Source organism: Capricornis sumatraensis, chromosome 20 (assembly GCF_032405125.1).
Source record: "Capricornis sumatraensis isolate serow.1 chromosome 20, serow.2, whole genome shotgun sequence".
Taxonomy (NCBI): Eukaryota; Metazoa; Chordata; class Mammalia; order Artiodactyla; family Bovidae; genus Capricornis; species Capricornis sumatraensis.
This window is the reverse complement of record NC_091088.1, coordinates 28,243,814-28,254,596: the sequence shown is the minus strand read 5'-3', so window position 1 is coordinate 28,254,596 and position 10,783 is coordinate 28,243,814. Positions and strand designations below refer to the sequence as shown.

Sequence of the window (10,783 nt, the reverse complement as noted above, 5' to 3'; positions counted from 1 at the left end):
AGCTGTCTGTATACATATATCCCCTCCCTCTTGAGCTTCTCTCCCGCCACCCCACCCCGGCCCTCTATGTCATCAGAGCACCTAGCTGAGCTCACTGCACTTTACCACAGCTTCCCACTAGCTAGCTATTTCACACTGGCAGTGTATATATATATGGCAATGCTGCTGTCTCAGTCGGTAACCCTCACTACTTTCCCTCACTGCTCCCACAAGTCTGTTCTCTACAAAAGCAGGTTAGATGCCACGAAGCAATGCCTTAACCGTGTGGGCGTTGTCAGGCCCAAGGGCCTCTTCCATTCTTGTCAAGGGAGTGCTCACCTTCTCCCCTCTCATACAATACCTGACCAGTTTCTTTTTTAACTTTTTATTTGGGAATAATGGTGTTGGAGAAGACTCTTGAGAGTCCCTTGGACTGCAAGGAGATCCAGCCAGTCCATTCTGAAGGAGATCAGTCCTGGGATTTCTTTGGAGGGAATGATGCTAAAGCTGAAACTCCAGTACTTTGGCCACCTCATGCGAAGAGGTGACTCATTGGAAAAGACTCTGATGCTGGGAGGGATTGGGGGCAGGAGGAGAAGGGGACGACCGAGGATGAGATGGCTGGATGGCATCACCGACTCAGTGGACGTGAGTCTGAGTGAACTCCGGGAGTTGGTGATGGACAGGGAGGCCTGGCGTGCTGCGATTCATGGGGTCACAAAGAGTCGGACACGACGGAACGACTGAACTGAACTGATAGATTCTCAGGAAGTTGCCCCCTGCTGCAAGCAAATATACAGGGAGGTCCTGTGTGCCCTCCAGCCAGTTTCCCAGGATTGTAACATCTTACATAACTGTAATACAATATCAAATTGTCCTATAATATCAGAACCAGGAAACTGATAGTGCTGCAGTCCACAGAGCTCATTCTGATTTCAACAGTTGCGTCTGCATGTAGAAACAGTAAGCACCATTTTTTCCCACTTGTAGATTCATAAAGTCCCCGCCACCAGCATCGAGATACAGAACTCTTGATCACCAGAGTCTGCCTGTACTCTGCTCCTTGATAGCTACTTGCCATCCCTGACCTCTGGCAACCACCAATCTGCCCTCCAGTTCTATACTTCTGATAGTTCAGCTTATTTAAGAAGTGAAATCATTTGTTTGCATACACGTATAGCATATAACCATTTGAGATCAGATTTTTCGGTGGTGGTTGTTTTTCAGCATAATTCTCTGGAGATCCATAGAAGTATTCCATGGTATGGATACACCCAAATTACACCCTTTATAGTTTGTTTACAGTTTGGGCTATGATGAATAAAGCTGTGGACAGTCATGTACATTTTTAGGAGTAGAGGCTTTATTTCTCAGGGATAAATGATTGAGTATGATTGCTGGGTCCTATGGTTCATTTCCTGTTTCATTTTATAAGAAACTGCCCAACTCTTTTTTGCAGTGGCTATATCATTTCACGTTCCCACCAGCCATTTTTGATGCTCCAGCTTCTTACATCCTTCCCAGCAAGTGGTGTTATAAAACTGATAAAATTATAGCCATTCCTATAGGTGTGTGGGAGAAGGCAATGGCACCCCACTCCAGTATTCTTGCCTGGAGAATCCCACGGACAAAGGAGCCTGGTAGGCTGCAGTCCATGGGGTCGCTAAGAGTCGGACACGACTGAGCGACTTCACTTTCACTTTTCACTTTCATGCATTGGAGAAGGAAATGGCAACCCACTCCAGTGTTCTTGCCTGGAGAATCCCAGGGACGGGGGAGCCTGGTGGGCTGCCATCTATGGGGTCGCACAGAGTCGAACACGGCTGAAGTGACTTAGCGGCAGCATAGGTGTGTAGTGGTTTAAATGTGCATTTCCCTGATGGCTAATGATATTGGTCATCTTTTCATGAGCTTATTTGCACTGGTAAGTTCTCTCTGGTCAAATGTTTAGGCAGCTTTGCCTCCCCGTTGCTGGAACAGATTGTGTCTTTTCAGTTAAGCTCCAGGTGAAGTAACTGACTGTGTTTAGAAGCCATGTGGTACTTTCTCCAAAGAGAAAACAGGACTCTTGCCCTCCAGCTCATCCTCCAGGCTGGGCACTTGCTGACTGCCATCTGGGGATGGAATCATTATGTTGTTTTGCCCTTTGCTTTGTGGGTGCTTGCTGCGCCTGGAGAATTGAATTCTTGAGTAAATTGAAATTAGTCTTGCTGACCCAAGCCCAGTGGCCCAAGTCCGTGACCACAGAGCTCTTCCAGTCTTCCCTCAGTCTCCACTGGCCAAGGCATGTGTCCTTTGTGATCTTGCTCTCAGAACTGCACTGGCCCTGGATGCCTATACTGAATGCTACCCGACTTGGCTGGGCCTTGACTTCACACGGGAGGTTTGTCTGCTCCTTCCTGGGGTGCCTCCTCTGTTCCCTTTAATCTGAGGCAGAATCAAGGCCCCATATAGTCCCTGCCGCCATGTCCCAACCCATCTCAGATGCTTGGCTATCATATCAGCGCTTCCTTGATCAAATGCCTCTTCGAGACACAGATTTTGTTGATCAAATTCTCCCCAGCTCCACCCATTCTCAGCTTTATCCTACTGAAGTGAAGTGAAGTTGCTCAGTCGTGTCAGACTCTTTGCAACACCATGGACTGTAGCTGACTAGGCTCCTCTGTCCATGAAATTTTCCAGGCAAGAGTACTGGAGTGGGTTGCCATTTCCTTCTCCAGGGGATCTTCCAGACCCAGGGAACAAACCCGGGTTTGCATTGCAGGTAGGTGCTTTACCATCTGAGCCACTGCTAAGTCCCACCATGGTCAAGGCCACTCACCTAGATGCAGAGCCAGAGCCGAGGGAGGACTCAGGACATCGTGCAGGATTAGGTGTGGCTGGAGCAAGGTGAGAAGTAAGCTTGGGGAGACGAAGTTGGAGAGAGAAGTTGGGGGTGAATTTCAAATAGCCTTGTAAGCTGTGGTCAGAAAAATCTTAGGGGAAGGGGGCCTGGGGGGTCGGGAGTGGATTTTAAAGCAGGAGAGGGTGATGATAGATTTTTTGCTTTAGCAAACAGCCAGTCAACACACATTTATTGAGTATCTATTATGTGTCAGATAAAAGTTAGCTGGATTGATAGCTAATAAATATTAAATGCTTTGGGAGAGATGAAGTGTGATTCTGAGTGTTATGGAGCCTAATAAAATGGAAGTAAAGATCGGATCCTGTGAGCTCTGCCTTCTGGTATTTCATAGTCCAATATGGAAACTGAATTTGACAAAGTGAAATAGTATTTATAAACACGCTGGTGGCAGAACAAATGGAAATGAGCAACAAATGAAAATGGAGGGCTTATAGGTGACTTGGGGATTCAGATGGCAAGAGATTAGTGTGACAGGAAAGACCTAGGGGACTCCTGGAGAGTTTGGATGGTAGGGCAAAATGCAGAAGCTTTAAGGTGGCAACAAGAACCTGCCTGCACACTGGATGGAGGAGAAATCTATGGACAGCTAGACTCACCTTGCAACTTCGTTACAATGGTAACAGTCTGAACTAAAATGATAAATTGTGAATTCTTTCATAAAACTATATAAGCCACCAGAGCTTTTGGGGTGATAAGTTCAACCACAGAATAAGCAGCAGCTGTGTTTTTCTAATCCTTTATAATGACATATTTGTCAGCCGTGTACGTTAGAAAGCACAGGTCCACCCCTCCCGCTTCCTGCCACCCACCTCCATGAAAAAAAAATCATAGACCAGATCACCACCTCTCCTAATGAGGCATTAGAATAACCTTAGCAGTGTTAACAGGAGCAAGAGAGACGGGGAGCGCTCAGAAACGATTCTTCACCTATCTGTTCAAGGAAGATGAGCCTGCAGCTCGCTCTCCTGCAGGCCTGCCCTCCGTTTAAACAAGATGCCTGACCCTGAAAGACAGGCAGTGGCTCCACCCTTGGGATGGCTTGCCCTTGTCCCCTGCCTGCCTCACTCAAGCTCCTTTAATTCAAGAAGAAGCACAGCTCTTGCTACTAGTCTATTTTGCTCCTTAACGATGTTGCCCTTGAATGTTTTTTCCCATGCTGCTGTATAGAGAGTGGCCTTGGCATGAGTGTTTTCGTTGGGGTACTATAGCAAGATTTATCATCATCTTTTATATGTATTGAGTAATTAGTAAGTAATAGACATGATATGGGTTTGATCCCTGGGTTGGGAAGATCCTCTGGAGGAGGGCTTGACACCCAGTCCTGAACATTCATTGGAAGGGCTGATGCTGAAGCTGAAACTCCAATACTTTGGCCACCCGATGTGAAGAACTGACTCATTGGAAAAGACCCTGATGCTGGGAAAGATTGAAAGTGGAAGAAGGGGATGACAGAGGATGAGATGGTTGGATGGCATCACAGACATGATGGACATGAGTTTGATTAGGCTCTGGGAGTTGGCGATGGGCAGGGAAGACATGCATGCTGCAGTCCATACGGTCACAAAATGTTGGACATGACTGAGCGACTGAACTGAACTGAACTATTTTCTAGACTTCACAAAACTTCTCCCCTCTGGGGTGCGATTGGAGGGGTAGGCTAATCTTGTCCTTGTTCTTCCCCATATCTTAAGTTTCTTCGGGAGGTGGATTCAAGAAAGTCCATATTGGATTTCTCTGGTGGCCCAGTGATTGAGATTCCACCTGCCAATGCAGGGGACACGGGTTTGATCCCTGACCCAGGAAGACTCCACGGCTGCTAGCAGTGCACCAAAGCTGCTGAGCCCATGTGCCCTACAGCCCATGCGCCACAGCAAGAAAAGCCACCACAACGGGGAGCCCACACACTGTGGTGCAGAGCAGCCCCGCTCACAGCAGCCAGAGAAATCTCACGTGTAGCCACGAAGACCCAGCACAGACACCTCCGCAGAGAATGCTCGTATTCTTTCTAAATCTCAAGATAAACCAGAAACTTTATTTAACTTATATGTGGAGTATATCACGAGAAACGCTGGGCTGGAGGAAGCACAAGCTGGAATCAACATTGCTGGGAGAAACATGAATAACCTCTGATATGCAGATGACACCACCCTCATGGCAAGAAGTGAAGAGGAACTAAAGAGCTTCTTGATGAAAGTGAAAGAGGACAGTGAAAAAGTTGGCTTAAAGCTCAATATTCAGAAAACTAAGATCATGGCATCTGGTCCTATCACTTCATGGCAAATAGATGGGGAAACAGTGGAAACAGTGAGAGATTTTTTTGGGGGGGGGGGCCTCCAAAATCACTGCAGATGGTGACTGCAGCCACGAAATTAAAAGATGCTTACTCCTTGGAAGGAAAGTTATGACCAACCTAGAGAGCATATTCAAAAGCAGAGACATTACTTTGCCAACAAAGGTCCGTCTAGTCAAGGCTATGGTTTTTCCAGTAGTCATGTATGGATGTGAGAGTTGGACTATAAAGAAAGCTGAGCTCCGAATAATTGATGCTTTTGAACTGTGGTGTTGGAGAAGACTCTTGAGAGTCCCTTGGACTGCAAGGAGATCCAACCAGTCAATCCTAAAGGAAATCAGTCCTGGATGTTCATTGGAAGGACTGATGCTGAAGCTGACACTCCAATACTCTGGCCACCTGATGCGAACAGCTGACTCATTTGAAAAGACCTTGATGCTAGGTAAGATTGAGGGCTGGAGGAGAAGAGGATGACAGAGGATGAGATGGTTGGATGGCATCACTGACTCAATGGACATGAGTTTGGGTGGGCCCTGTGAGTTGGAGTTGGACGGAGAGGCCTGGAGTGCTGCAGTTCATGGGGTCGCAAAGAGTCAGACATGACTGAGGGACTGAACTGAACCAGAAACTTGAAAACCCATTTCTGTAATTCTTAAATAACTTAATTTCTCTCATCCAGGCTTTAATTGCCTCATTGGTAAAAGAGGTACAACATATGAAAACTTTTCTTTGGGATGCATGTCTTGCTTCTTTGACTAAAATACTCCTTTATTCTTGAAAGAGAAGAACTGAAATTAAAGTCCCTAAGTGGCATCCAACTCTTTGCAACCCCATGGACTATAGCCCACCAGGCTCCTCTGTCCATGGGATTCTCCAGGCAAGAGTACTGGAACGGGTTGCCATGCCCTCCTCCCGACCCAGGGATCGAACCCATGTCTCTTATGTCTCCTGCATTGGCAGATGGGTTCTTTACAACTAGCACCACCTGGGAGCCAGATGACCCCTAGCACAGAGTCTATTTAGGAAGGAATCAGTGAGTGAGTGTTAGAAGAATCTGTTTTGGCTAAGGAAGGGTCAACCTACCAAGAGATGGCGGTATCTGCTGCCTCTGCCCCAGCAAGGATGCCCCTGACACAGCCACACTTCTGTTGCTTTGCGCTGGACACAGACTTTCATCAGCCCAAGGTTGTCAAATTCACTTCGATTTTGGCCTCGACTGGGGCTTCATGCTTTCAGAAAAATTTCCCCCACTGCCTTTCACTTGAGATCCCTGGCAGGGATGGTTCTCCCATTCTGCACGCCAAGCTCACTTAGTGGGCACAAAGAAATGGGAGAAAGCTCAGGAAAGGAAAAAAAAACCAACAACTCAACTCAGTCTAAACCTTGGGAAATCTACCAGGGTCTGCATCTCTTTAAAAACTATACACAGACATTTCTGGTCGAAGTGAAACCATGCTTGTCACAGAGCACTGGAGACAGCAAATGAAGCCTTAGTCATACACAGTTAGTTTCAAACTTATGTTGCCGCTCACAGGGAGAAATCAATGTACAGTATATTAAAAACAATCACCGCGGCCCTTAAATGATCCAATAGTTTAGCTTTGAATGCATTCAAGCTAATGGGGGCTTTAATGGCTTCTGACAGATCATTCCATTGATCAAGAGGCATGTATGAAATAACACTGCCTACTAAACTCTGTTTTGATTTTGAGAAAAGAAAACTAAACGTCCATGGTAAACAGGGCTTGATTGTTCAGTGTTCACCAAGAGCCCTCTCGGCCTGACCCTGGTCAGGAGCAGAGGCGGGAAGGACAATGGGAATCCTATATACCTGGCTTGCCTCTCTCTGGGCTCTAATCAAGGGGTAATCAACTGGAAATCTCTGTCTGAAAAGCTGGGGGGTGGGGGCGGGGGCGGGAGGGTGACCAGGGGTACCGTTCTCTGAGTTGGATGAGTTACGAGCTGGAGCTCGAGTTGCCCTGAGAAATTGACTCAGCCCTTTTGGGGCTCTGAGGTTGGTAGGTTAACTGCACTTGCTCCAAAGTGGAAAAACTCAATTCCCTGTTTGAAAAGATAAAAAGCATTTTAAGCTGGGAATGGCCAATTTGCAAAGAAACAAATGAATGTCTGCTCTCTGTATCTATGTGTCCCGAGGACCCAAGATTATTTTAGCAAGGTCTGAACAGTTCTTCACTCTGGAAAGGTGTTTTCTCGGGGTTCATGGTGTCTGAAAAAGTTTTAAAAGTGGCCTTAACAGTATTTTTCAAGACTGTTTTTGTGAAAGTGCAGCCAAGCTCTGGCTGTTTGCTGTGGCCTCAAAAGGGAGTTGTAGGTCACTAAGTGTCAAACTGGCTTTGCCTGATCAGAAGTGATAAAACATACACAAACTCTTCCATAATGCATCCAAATGAAACTGATCTTACAAAATAAATAATAATAATCCTCCTTCTTTGGATTTGCCTAGGGTTTTGGTTTTTATAGGCTTCCCTGGTGGCTGAGACAGTAAAGAATCTGCCAGCAATGCAGCAGTTCCAGGTTTGATCCCTGGGTCAGGAAGATATCCTGGAGAAGGGAATGGCAACCCACTCCAGTATTCTTGCCTTGGAAATCCTATGGACAGAGGAGCCTGACGAGCTACAGTCTGTGGGATCACAAAGAGTCGAACACGACTGAGCAGCCAACGTTTGGTATTGACAAGTTCCTTCTAAACACTGTCTCTGGCGGGAGAGGTGCTGGCCTCATCGCGCTGGTGAAGTTTCCTGTTGGTTTCCTGTATATCCTCTGGCTCTGTTTCAGAAGCTGGGAAGGGCAAGCTGGGTACCTTTGAGACCCCGGCACCACTAAAGGGTGGCTAACCTATGGTCTCTATTGAATACTGAATATGAGAGCCGGGATCAGCTTCCTGCAGCAGTCATTAACCAAGCAGTCTGGGATGGTTTCCAGCACACAGAGTCTGGAACCACTGGGCTTTTCCGGAACTTCCCGGAAAATGGCCTTCACCTTTTGGTCCCCATCTGTGGCAGTGCTGTCCTGAGCCAGCACTTCCCATCCCTCAGCAGGAAGCTTCAGCACTTTACCAGATTAAAAACAACGGGAAAACCCACATGCTAGAAGCACTTATTTGTATTGGTGCCATGTTTAGTCGGTGGCTTTTGTAAAACTGGTGAATTTTGTCTAAAGGCAAGCGCAGACAGGCAAACAAATCTGTATCTGCTGTTATCCATTTAGCTTGACACACATGTGCAGCGGAACTATTTTACCTCAATCCTTTCAGCACTGATGAAAAGAAAATGCAAGCAAAAGTCACGAACTGCATCATTGGAAAAGAATCACTGAATCTAATGCTGGGAGTTAATTAATGCTTCCTTCCCCTGGCAAGAGACGGACCCTGGTACTTAGACATTCCGAGTCAATAAACAATTGTTGAACACAGATCATCCATTAAAAGGTGATGGCGAGAAATTTTTAAAGCACATCTAAAATTGCAAGGGGGTGACCTAATCCCGTTGTAGTAATGGGGAGTACGAGGGAATCATTTTTCAGAGCATCTCATTTATAAAAAGGTCCACCATCTGCTGAGAAGAAAAAAAAAAAAAAAGTGGAAGCTGGGAGAGGAAAATGGGATAGAATGGGATGGTGACATATTGTTCTGTTACTAAGTAGGAGACACAGTGTGAACCACTATGGTGGCAGGACAGTTTAACCAGCTAGGCGTTACAGAAACAAAGACTGGATCACAGGGAGGTCAAGGGATTTGCCCCAGTCATGAAGCTACAACTGTTATCACAAGAAACTGGGATCATAATTATTAGAGCTGGCATGTCACTGAAGACCCAGCCAGGGCCGGAGGCATGCTGTGTACACGTCAACGTCTTAATCTTCACGACAACCTCAGGTGGTAGATATACTACTACTGTTCCCATTTTGCAGATAAGAAAACAAAGGTTTGAAAGGGAGGCTAGCCTTTGGAATTGCCTGGAAAATCCCATGGATGGAGGAGCCTGGTAGGCTGCAGTCCATGGGGTCGCTAAGAGTCGGGCATGACTGAGCGACTTCACTTTCACTTTTCACTTTCCTGCATTGGAGAAGGAAATGGCAACCCACTCCAGTGTTCTTGCCTGGAGAATCCCAGGGATGGGGGAGCCTGGTGGGCTGCCATCTATGGGGTCACACAGAGTCGAACACGACTGAAGAGACTTAGCAGCAGCAGCCTTAGGAATACACACAGAAGCAGGACTCTGCAAGCAAAAAGACTCTGACATCCAGGAATCAGAAGATTCTGAAAATCTGACCCATGGTGACCGGATACAGAGCAGGGGTGTCAGGAGGACTGGTGCGCAATCATGGGAAGAGGATTTGGGGGCTCCCTGTGACCCAGTCTTTGTTTTTATAACGCCTCGCTGGTTGGGCTGTCCCGTCACCACAATGGTTTACGCTGTAGCTCCTACTTAGCTCCAGAACAATATGTTACCGTCACATTTGATACCTAGACAATAGGCTTTCCGGGTGCAAAGTGGTAAAGAACCTGCCTGCCAATGCAAGAGACTCAAGAGACATGGGTTTGATCCCTGGGTGGGGAAGATCCCCTGGAGGAGGGCATGGCAACCCACTCCAGTATTCTTGCCTGGAGACTCCCATGGACAGAGGAGCCTGGCGGGCTACAGTCCACGGGGTCACAAAGAGTTGGACATAACCGTGACTGCACAACAACCTGGATATTATTAATAGACTGTATTGCCTTGACAGGTTATGGGGAGAAAGGAAGGGGATGGGCTGAGGGTTGGTGGGTCAGCCCTGTTCAGGAGTCAGGCTGGGGTGAGGCTACAGCGCAGGGTCTGGGGGTGCTCACCCAAGCTCCTCGTTAATGAGCGACTCGGGTAATTGAGAGAGCCAGGTGTACCCCTTTTCCTGATAATCCCTACAACCAGCCCCCCAGATGCAGCAGCAGCCCCGGGAGCCCTGGACATCGTGCAGGAAGTCATCCCTGCTGCCCGCTCCTTCCTCCCCGTCCCCTGCCTCTCCCCTTCCTCACCCCAGCCTCTTAGAGCTGCTCGGCTCTCCCTGCAGCCACAATCATTACAACACTCCTGGGCCTTCCCTCCCCCTTTATGGTTGTCAAATTGATTTCACCACTGCCATACCTATGGCTCCCAATGAAACTTAATTAAAAATACCATTTAATCGCAAAGTAACAAAGGCAAACTGGATAAACGGTATTACCACTTCAGCGCATTTTAATCCGCACTGCTCCTCGGTCCTTCTCAATCTGTTTGGATGAGAATTGCCTTTTCAAATAAGAACCCCCACCCCCTGCCCCGTCTTCCGTGGGCTTGCCTCTGACAGATCTCCAAAATAAACAGTATTTAGCGTGGCACAGATCCAAATGTATGCAATTTGCCCAGTGGTAAAAATCAGCCTTAACTAGATCAGGGAAGAAAAAAAAAAAATGTTGCTTTCCAAAATACTTTCCCTCGAAATACACACCAAAAAACTACTGAATGTGGTGTGTCCATTTAATAGGGTGATGGAATCTCATTTCTAGCACCCCTCGGTTTGGTTAGTGATGGATTTGGAAGCTTATTACTAAAATTGTGTGACAAGCCATGCCA

General features: G+C 47.1%; 1 pseudogene; it reads right to left on the bottom strand.

The window, feature by feature from the left end:
• Nucleotides 1-223: 223 nt before the first annotated feature.
• On the bottom strand, nucleotides 224-340 carry LOC138097256 (U6atac minor spliceosomal RNA; annotated as a pseudogene).
• Nucleotides 341-10,783: the final 10,443 nt, after the last annotated feature.